Source organism: Mauremys mutica, chromosome 8, assembly GCF_020497125.1.
Source record: "Mauremys mutica isolate MM-2020 ecotype Southern chromosome 8, ASM2049712v1, whole genome shotgun sequence".
Lineage (NCBI taxonomy): Eukaryota > Metazoa > Chordata > Testudines > Geoemydidae > Mauremys > Mauremys mutica.
In genome coordinates this window covers 53,589,744-53,599,101 of record NC_059079.1, presented here as the reverse complement: position 1 = coordinate 53,599,101, position 9,358 = coordinate 53,589,744, and positions in this window count along the sequence as shown.

Below are 9,358 nucleotides of genomic sequence, written 5' to 3'. Positions count from 1 at the left end.
TGATTGTAGTTTGCAGAAGCCTCCTTTTCAAGCAGCACCACTGGAATGTTTAGCCAATCAAGAGATCTGATTGGCTCTGAACATTCCAAAGGGCTTTATGACCTTGGCATGCAGGTCACCTAGATTTAGAGACTCCCAGGAGACAGAGATAGGAAAAGACCTATTGGATCATCCGATAGTCCATGTCCCTGCGGATGCAGAACCATTCCAAATGGCCATTTCCCACTAGTTTGGCAAAACTAATTTTAAAAGCCCCTAATGACTGAACTTCCACTATTTTCCTAGGATGCCCCGTGTATGGCTTCGTAAGGCACGGCATTAAGGGGTAGGCATGGTCTCCCAGGATCACAATGGGCATTTCGACTTCACCTACGGTGATCTTCTGGTCTGGGAAGAAAGTCCCTGCTTGCAGCTTTGTGAACAGGCCAGTGTTTTGAAAGATACGTGCGTCATGCACCTTTCCAGACCAGCCTGTTAATGTCCTTGAAGTGCCCATGGTGAACCACAAGTGCCTGGAGAACCATAGAGAAATACCCTTTCCAATTAATGTACTCTGTGACTAGATGGTCTGGTGCCAGAATTGGAATATGCATGCCATCTATCACCCCTCCACAGTTAGGGAAGCCCATTTATGCAAAGCCATCCACAATGTCACGCACGTTGCCCAGCGTCACAGTCTTTTGGAGCAGGATGCAGTTAATGGCCCTGCACACTTCTGTCAACAGTAGTCGAACGGTCGACTTTCCCACTCCGAACTAGTTAGCAACTGATCGGTAGCAGTCTGGAGTAGCCAGCTTCCACAGTGCAATCACCATGTGCTTCTCCAACGGCAGGGCAGCTCTCATTCTCGTGTCTTTGCGTTGCAGGGCTGCGGCAAGCTCATCACACAGTCCCATGAATGTGGCTTTCCTCATCTGAAAGTTCTGCAACCACTGCTCATCATCCCAGATGTGCATGATGATGTGATCCCACCACTCAGTGCTTGTTTCCCGAGCCCAAAAGCGATGTTCCGCTGTGGTCAGCACCTCCGTGAATGACCCAAGGAATCTTGTGTCATAGCTACTATGCATGGCAAGATCAATGTTGAATTCCTCTTGCCTTTGTAGTTTAAGGAATAACTCCACCGCCACTCATGACTCGCTAGTCAAAGCGAGCAGCATATTGGTAAAAAAATGTGGGATCTATTCCTGCAGCCCGAAGAGGCAGGGCGCGCAGTACACAAACGGTTGAAAGATGGCGCCAGATGTGGACAGAAGCACAGGGATTGCTGGGATGTGAAGCAATGCATCACGGGGCATTGGGACAGGACACAGGATGCCCCCTGAGCCCCTCCGCCTTCCCACAACTCTTAGCGGAAGAAGAGGAAGAGATGCTCTGTGGGATAGCTGCCCAGAGTGCACTGCTCTGAATACCGCTGCAAGTGTGAACACGCTATTGCGCAGGCAGCTGACAGTGTGAAGACACAACAGCCGTTTCTCTTCAGCGCTCTCTGAGCGGTGCTGTAACTGTACCAGTGTAGAAATACCCTTAGTAATCATTTAGAACAACCATCTACTAGCAAAAAGTGTTTGTGCTTGACCTCTATTCATAAAAGGAAGGAGACTAACTTACAGCAACAGCTTTTGCAGCATATCATTTCACCCCAGTTCTATAAATTCATAGGATTTGCTATAACAAATCAGATTGCTTCATCAAGTACTGTGCCTTGCTTCTGGCAGTGGCCAATAAATGGTCTTGCAGAGGAAAATGAAAGCAATGCCCCTAACAAACTGTGTAATATAAAAACGGGGAAGATAGTCTTCCTGGTTCCTGCAGAGACCAGTTTATACCCTGAAGCGTGAAATTAAATGTTAGTATAGGATGGTTAAAGCATAGCTGCATTAAACTCCATTCAGTGTAGGAAGAGGGATAATGTTTGTTTTGTATATAAGTATTCTTAAATGCATTATTAATAAAGGAACATAATAACATTTGTTGGAACTGTAGTAGCTAACTTGTCCTGACAGGCAAGAAGGAAGATGCTGAAAAGTAATCCAGAGGGAGCAGCTATGGGGGTGGATTAAAACAAAATATCTCAAACACAAACAATTAAATCCTCTCTGCTAAACCCTTTTATTGTATAGCTCACGTAATCCCTATGTCCTGAATCATACAACTAACCTAATTTTTCAATGTCCTCAACATCCCTTCGTGTATCCACTGTTTCCTCATCTTCACCAGCTGCTGATGTATTAAAAGATCCAGTTTTAATTTTTATTAATAGTTAAGGCCATGGGGTGAAATCTTCCAAACTGCTTCAGTGATTTAGGAGCCCTAGCTCCCAATGATTTTTGAAATGTTTACCCCTCTTGCTTCTACATCATCTTATTCAAGGAAATTGACATAGATATAGCATCAGTCAGATTGTCATGGTTCAGCAGTAATTTATTATTGTTTTCTCATCTTCTGTTTTATCTTTTTTAAATGTTATGCCTTGCTGACTGGATTTTCACCATTCTTCAAATTCAAAAACATCAGTCTGTTTATATTTCCCCCCTATACCCCACCCAAGCATTTTACAGTAATAGTCTTTTGTAAATATATTAGTGACTGGATTCTAGTGCTTGTGAACATGAGTAACTTGCACTTTTGGACAGAAGAAGGAATAGTGCTGGTAGGCACAACAGTCCTCCTTGCACAGCTCAATATGCTTTAGTATTGACCATACCAGCAACCTGTTGTTTCGGTTCTTGTGGCTCTCTTGAGCAAAAATGGCAAACCATGCTGAACTTTTGAATGGCTTAGGGATATGTGGAAATGGAGACACGTACGAGCACAGCAAACACATTTTTACTCATGACTTAAGTGAGGATTTTATGCAAGGATAAATTCAATAAGGGTTGTATCATATTTGTATAAATAGTATTATGAATAGAAATGCATGTACCTACATCCCTCTATAACGGGGAAACTGTTACTTGTGGTCTTATAATCTTAGAGTAGCATTGCTCTTTTCAGTTAAGTGTGTTTTTGCTTTTTATTTTTGAGTTGAGAAATGAGACATCTATTTAAGTGCTTGCCTATGCACATTCAGATCCTGTTAAACAAAACAGTTTAAGGAATTAACTGTGTTCTGTGAGTTACTGCTTACATACATGAAAACATCCAATGCTGTAGTAATTTGACATGAGGATTTACTCAAATTTTAGTGTAAGATGCCCTCTGTACAAAAACTGTGGGTTATTACAATGGTTATGTGGTGCAAGAGAAGCAAAAACAAAATCTCATGTTTAATGGTTGCAGAAAACCTAAGATCAGAAATGGAACACGACTGAGATCTGAAAATGCTAATGTAAGTCTAGGGCTAAATTGTGATAACCTAATCCATGCTGAGTAGTATCTTACTCAGGGTGTAGTAGCGTTGGTTTGAATGGAACCATGACCAGAGTAAGGTATGGTACTACTCAATGTGAGTAAGGGTATGTCTACACTACAAGAGTAGTTCAATTCAACTTAACTCGAATTTGTGGAATCGACCTTACAAAGTCGAATTTGTGTATCCACACTAAGGACACTAATTCGACTTTGTGAGTCCACACTAATGGGGCAAGCGTCGACATTGGAAGCAGTGCACTGTGGGCAGCTATCCCACAGTTCCCGCAGTCCCCGCTGCCCATTGGAATTCTGGGTAGAGCCCCCAATGCCTGCTGGGGGAAAAAATGTGTCAAGGGTGGTTTTGGGTAACTGTCATCATTCAACCGTCACTCCCACCCTCCCTCCCTGAAAGCGCCGGCGGGAAATCTGTTCGCGCACTTTTCTGGTCAGTGACAGTGCGGACGCCACAGCACTGCGAGCATGGAGCCCGCTGCGATCATCGCTGCACTTATGGCCGTTGTCAACTCCTCGCACCTTATCGTCCACCTCTTCCACAGTCAGCTGCTGAGAAATTGGGCGAGGAGGCTCCGGCAGCACGGTGAGGACATGAAGTGTCAGAGTGGCACAGACCTCTCAGAAAGCACAGGATCCCGCGCCGTGGAGATCATGGTGGCAATGGGTCATGTTCATGCTGTGGAACGGCAATTCTGGGCCCGGGAAACCAGCACGGACTGGTGGGACCGCATAGTGCTGCAGGTCTGGGATGAATCACAGTGGCTGCGAAACTTTCGCATGTGTAAGGGCACTTTCCTTGAACTCTGTGACTTGCTGTCCCCTGCCCTGAAGCGCAAGGACACCCGGATGCGAGCAGCCCTGACTGTGCAGAAGCGAGTGGCCATAGCCCTCTGGAAACTTGCAACGCCAGACAGCTACCGGTCAGTAGCGAACCACTTTGGTGTGGGCAAATCTACCGTGGGGGTTGCTGTGATGCAAGTAGCCCATGCAATTGCTGAGCTACTGCTCTCAAAGGTAGTGACCCTGGGAAACGTCCAGGTCGTCATAGATGGCTTCGCTGCGATGGGATTCCCAAACTGCGGTGGGGCTATAGATGGGACTCACATCCCTATCCTGGGACCAGCCCACCAGGCCAGCCAGTATATTAACCGAAAGGGCTACTTTTCAATGGTGCTGCAAGCACTGGTGGACCATAGGGGACGCTTTACCAACATCAACGTCGGGTGGCCAGGCAAGGTTCATGACGCGCGTGTTTTTAGGAACTCTGGTCTGTTTAGATGCCTGCAGGAAGGTAGTTTCTTCCCTGACCACAAAATAAATGTTGGGGATGTGGAGATGCCTACAGTGATCCTCGGGGACCCAGCCTACCCGCTAATGCCCTGGCTCATGAAGCCCTATACAGGCGCCCTGGACAGTGACAAAGAACTCTTCAACTACCGGCTGAGCAAGTGCAGAATGGTGGTGGAGTGTGCTTTCGGATGTCTCAAGGGGAGCTGGAGGAGCTTACTGACTTGCTCGGATCTCAGCGAAACCAATATCACCATTGTTATTGCAGCTTGCTGTGTGCTCCACAATCTCTGTGAGAGCAAGGGGGGTTCCTTTATGGTGGGATGGGAGGTTGAGGCAAATTGCCTGGCTGCTGATTACGCTCAGTCAGACACCCGTGCGATTAGAAGAGCCCAGCGGGAAGCACTGTGCATCCGGGAGGCTTTGAAAGCTAGGTTCCTCAGCGAGCAGCGTGACCTGTGACTATTCAGTTTCTTTACAGAGAAGCTGAACCTGCCCCTGTTTCTTTACCCAGTTACTGTTGACTATCCTCTGCAGTTACATACCCCATTTCCCCCTTTCCAACACACGTGTAAAAATAAAATACATGTTCCATTGTTACTTAACAAAGGTTTCTTTATTAATGACTTTGCGTTAAAGGGTTGAAACTGGGATGCAGACTGTGCTGGGTAGGGTGTGCAGTGATGTAAAGACCGCCTCTAAACTCGAGGAATGACAGGCTCCTGCTCCTAGAGCGGTCCGCAGTGCCGGACTTGTTGTTTCAACGGAGCCTGCCATCCCTCCTTTTTGGGACTCTGTGTGCGAGGGCTATGTGACCTTGTTGCGGGGGAGGACGGTTACAGATTCCCCTGCTGCGTGGCTCTGTGGTCCAGGACAAGGACCGCTGCATAAGATCTGTAACTGCCCTCCCCCGCTACAAAGTCACGTACCCTCCCACCCACACAGAACATGGAAACCACCTCCCATACCGACCAGGGTGCCTACTGACTGCACTGTGTGTGTGACCTGCTGCTGATCCTGCCCCCGTGTCTGTACCCTGGTAAAGGTGACTGTCCTATGCAATTACCAACCCCCTTCCCCACCCCCCCTTCAAACAGTCTTCTGTACAAAAACATGACGGAAACAGTAATTAACAGCCAAGTATTTTTAATAATCAGTTAGGGGATGAAACTGGGATTGGGGCTTGGGTGAGTCAGGAAGGGAAGGACTTCTCAAAATTTAGGGAATGAGAGCTTTTGGGTAATTAAGCACTCTGCTGGGGTGCAGTGAAAGTTTTCACGGCCCCTGGTGCCCCTCCTTCTTGTTATTTTGGGTGAGGGGGGTATGGGACTTTGTGGCGGGGGAGGGCAGTTGCAGATACACTGCAGGAGGGCTCTGTCCTCCTGCCTGTGGTCCTGCAGAACATCCACAAGGCGCCGGAGCGTGTCCGTTTGCTCCCTCATTAGTCCAAGCAGCATTTGAGTCGCCTGCTTGTCTTCCTCACGCCACCTCTCCTCCCGTTCGCTGTGTGAGCGCTGGTACTGAGAGAGGTTCTCCCTCCACTGGCTCTGCTGGGCCGCCTCGGCTCAGGAGCAGCCCATAAGTTCAGCGAACATCTCGTCCCATGTCTTTTTCTTTCGCCGCCTAATCTGCGCCAGCCTCTGTGAGGGGGATGCTGGGGCAGGTCTGGAGACAGTCGAAGCTGTGTGATGGGAAAAAGGGAGTGAATTCCTTGCAAAGATACATTTTTGTGAACAATGAACACAGTCTAGTCTGTCTCTGTGAACAAGACTATGCACAGCACCTATCTCATGCGCACTCCTGCTGCAGGCAATCCGGAAAGCATAAACTCTGCCCCTGTTCCACCCCCTCACAGTCTCCCCCGCCCCTTGGAATTCTGGGTTGAGATCCCAGTGCCTGATGGGGCAAAAATCATTGTCGCGGGTGGTTCTGGGTAAATGTCGTCAGTCATTCCTTCCTCCGGGAAAGCAACGGCAGACAATCATTTTGTGCCCTTTTTCCCTGGATTGCCCTGGCAGACGCCATAGCGTGGCAACCATGGAGCCTTTTTTGCCTTTTGTCACTGTCACCATATGTGTACTAGATGCCGCGGACAGAGGCGATTCAGCAGCGCTACACAGCAGCATTCATTTGCTTTTGCATGACAGCAGAGATGGTTAGCAGCCGTTCTGTACCGTCTACCATGCCATTGTAAATTGGCAATGAGATGACGGTTACCAGTCCTATTGCACTATACCTTCTGCTGCTGTCATAGGTGCCCCTGGCTGAGATCAGCCGGGGGCACAAAAGACAAAAATGGGAATGACTCCCCAAGTCAATTCCTCCTTTATGGTATCTAAAAATAGAATCAGTGCTGCCTAGAATACGGGGCAAGTGTACTAGAAATCCAGTGTATCAGAGAACCAGAGAGCACAGCCGCTCCGTGTCAGATCATGCAGGAATGATGAGCTGCATGCCATTCACAGGGGGTTCTCCTGCAACAACCCCACCTGTTGCTTCCCTCCTCCCCCAGCCTTCCTGGGCTACCATTGCAGTGTCCCCCCATTTGTGTGCTGAAGTAATAAAGAATGCAGGAATAAGAAACAGTGACTTGTTAGTGAAATGAAATGAGGGGAAGGCAGCCTCCAGCTGCTATGATAGTCCAGACAGGACATTAAGCAGTGTGGGGGAGAAGAGCCCAGCATCATGCTGCTATGATAGTCCAGGCACTACAGAATCTTTTCTTTACACATGAAGGGCGGGGGCTGATGGAGCTCAGCCCCCTGTTGCTATGATGAAGATGGTTACCAGCCGTTCTGTACCGTCTACTGGGAATGATCGGGAGGCCAGTCAGGAGCACTCATGGGCTGATGACGAGGATGGATAGCAGTCATATTGCACTACACCATCTGCCACAAGGCTGATGATGACGACAGATATCAGCCATATTGTACCATCAGCCACCAAGGAGGGGGGGCGAGGATGCTACAGTACAGTGCCGCAGCATCGCGTCTACCAGCAGCATTCAGTACACATAGGGTGACATTTAAAAGAGTCAAGAGATGATTTTTTTCCCTTTTCCTTCAGGGGGTGGGGGTACATTGATGAGCTATGCCCTGAACCACCGTGGACAATGTGTTTGACCCTACAGGTATTGGGAGCTCAGCCAAGAATGCAAATGCTTTTCGGAGACTGCAGGAACTGTGGGATAGCTTGCGTCCTCAGTCCCCCCTCCCTCCCTCCATGAGCGTCCATTTGATTCTTTGGCTTTCCGTTACGCTTGTCACGCAGCAGCGTGCTGAGTCTCTGCTATGGCGTCTGTCTGGAGATTTTTTAAAAATACTTTGGACCAGGCGTAACATTACAGTAATTCCCCTAATTAGATGTAGGAGTCGCCGAGCGAGATCACCCTGAGGAGGGTCACTGAAGGAGATAGAGAGCGCATGCTGCGTGAAAGCCAGCACAAACCAGGGGCCTATGCTGCCATGCTCAAGGAGGCAATGCTCCCAGAATACCTCATGAAAGCCTGGCGCGGAAAAGTGTGCTACCATGGAGCACCCAATAAGGCAGCTCTCCCCAGGAACCTCATGCGGAGGCTTTTCGATTACCTCCAGGAGAGCTTCGTGGAGATCTCCCAGGAGGATTTCTGTTCTATCCCCATATATATAAACCTCCTTTTCACATAGTTCAGATTCCTGTTACATTAATAATAAAAGTTAACATGTTTAAAGCACTTACCGACTGATCCTTCCCCTGATTCAGGGTCCGGGGTAACTGCTGGGGAGGTTTGGTAGGGGATCTCCGTGAGGGTGATGAAGAGATCCTGGCTGCCGGGGAAACCAGCGTTGTAAGCGCTGTCGACTGCCTCCTCCTCCTCATCTCCTTCCTCATCTTCCCCATCCGCGAACATCGCCGAGGAACTGGCCGTTGACACTATCCCATCGTCGGAGTCCACAGACACTGGTGGGGCAGTGGTTGCAGATCCACCGAGAATGGCATGCAGTGCCTCGTAGAAGCGGCATGTCTGGGGCTGGGACCCGGAGCATCCGTTTGCCGCTTTGATTTTTTGGTAGCCTTGTCTCAGGTCCTTGATTTTCACGCGGCACTGCATTGCATCCCGGCTGTATCCTCTGTCTCTCATGGCTTTGGAGACCTTATCATAGGTCTTTGCATTCCATTTTTTGGAGCGCAGCTTCGAAAGCACAGACTCATCGCCCCACACAGCGATCAGATCCAAGACTTCCCGGTCAGTCCATGCTGGGGCCCTCTTTCTACTCTGAGATTGCATGGACTCCTCTGCTGGAGAGCTCTGCATCGTTGCCGGTGCTGCTGAGCTCGCCACGATGTCCAAACAGGAAATGAGATTCAAACTGGCCAGACAGGAAAAGGAATTCAAATTTTCCCGGGGCTTTTCCTGTGTGGCTGGTCAGAACATCCAAGCTCGGACTGCTGTCCAGAGCGTCAACAGAGTGGTGCACTGTGGGATAGCTCCCGGAGCTACTAAGGTCGATTTCCGTCCATACATAGGCTAATTTGACATAGCCATGTCAAATTTAGCACTACTCCCCTCGTCGGGGAGGAGTACAGAATTCGAATTAAAGAACCCTCTAGGTCGAACTAATTAGCTTCCTGGTGTGGACGGGTGCACGGTTAAGTCGAATTAACGCTGCTAAATTCGACAAAAACTCCTAGCGTAGACCAGGCCCAAGGGTGTCAGAACCTG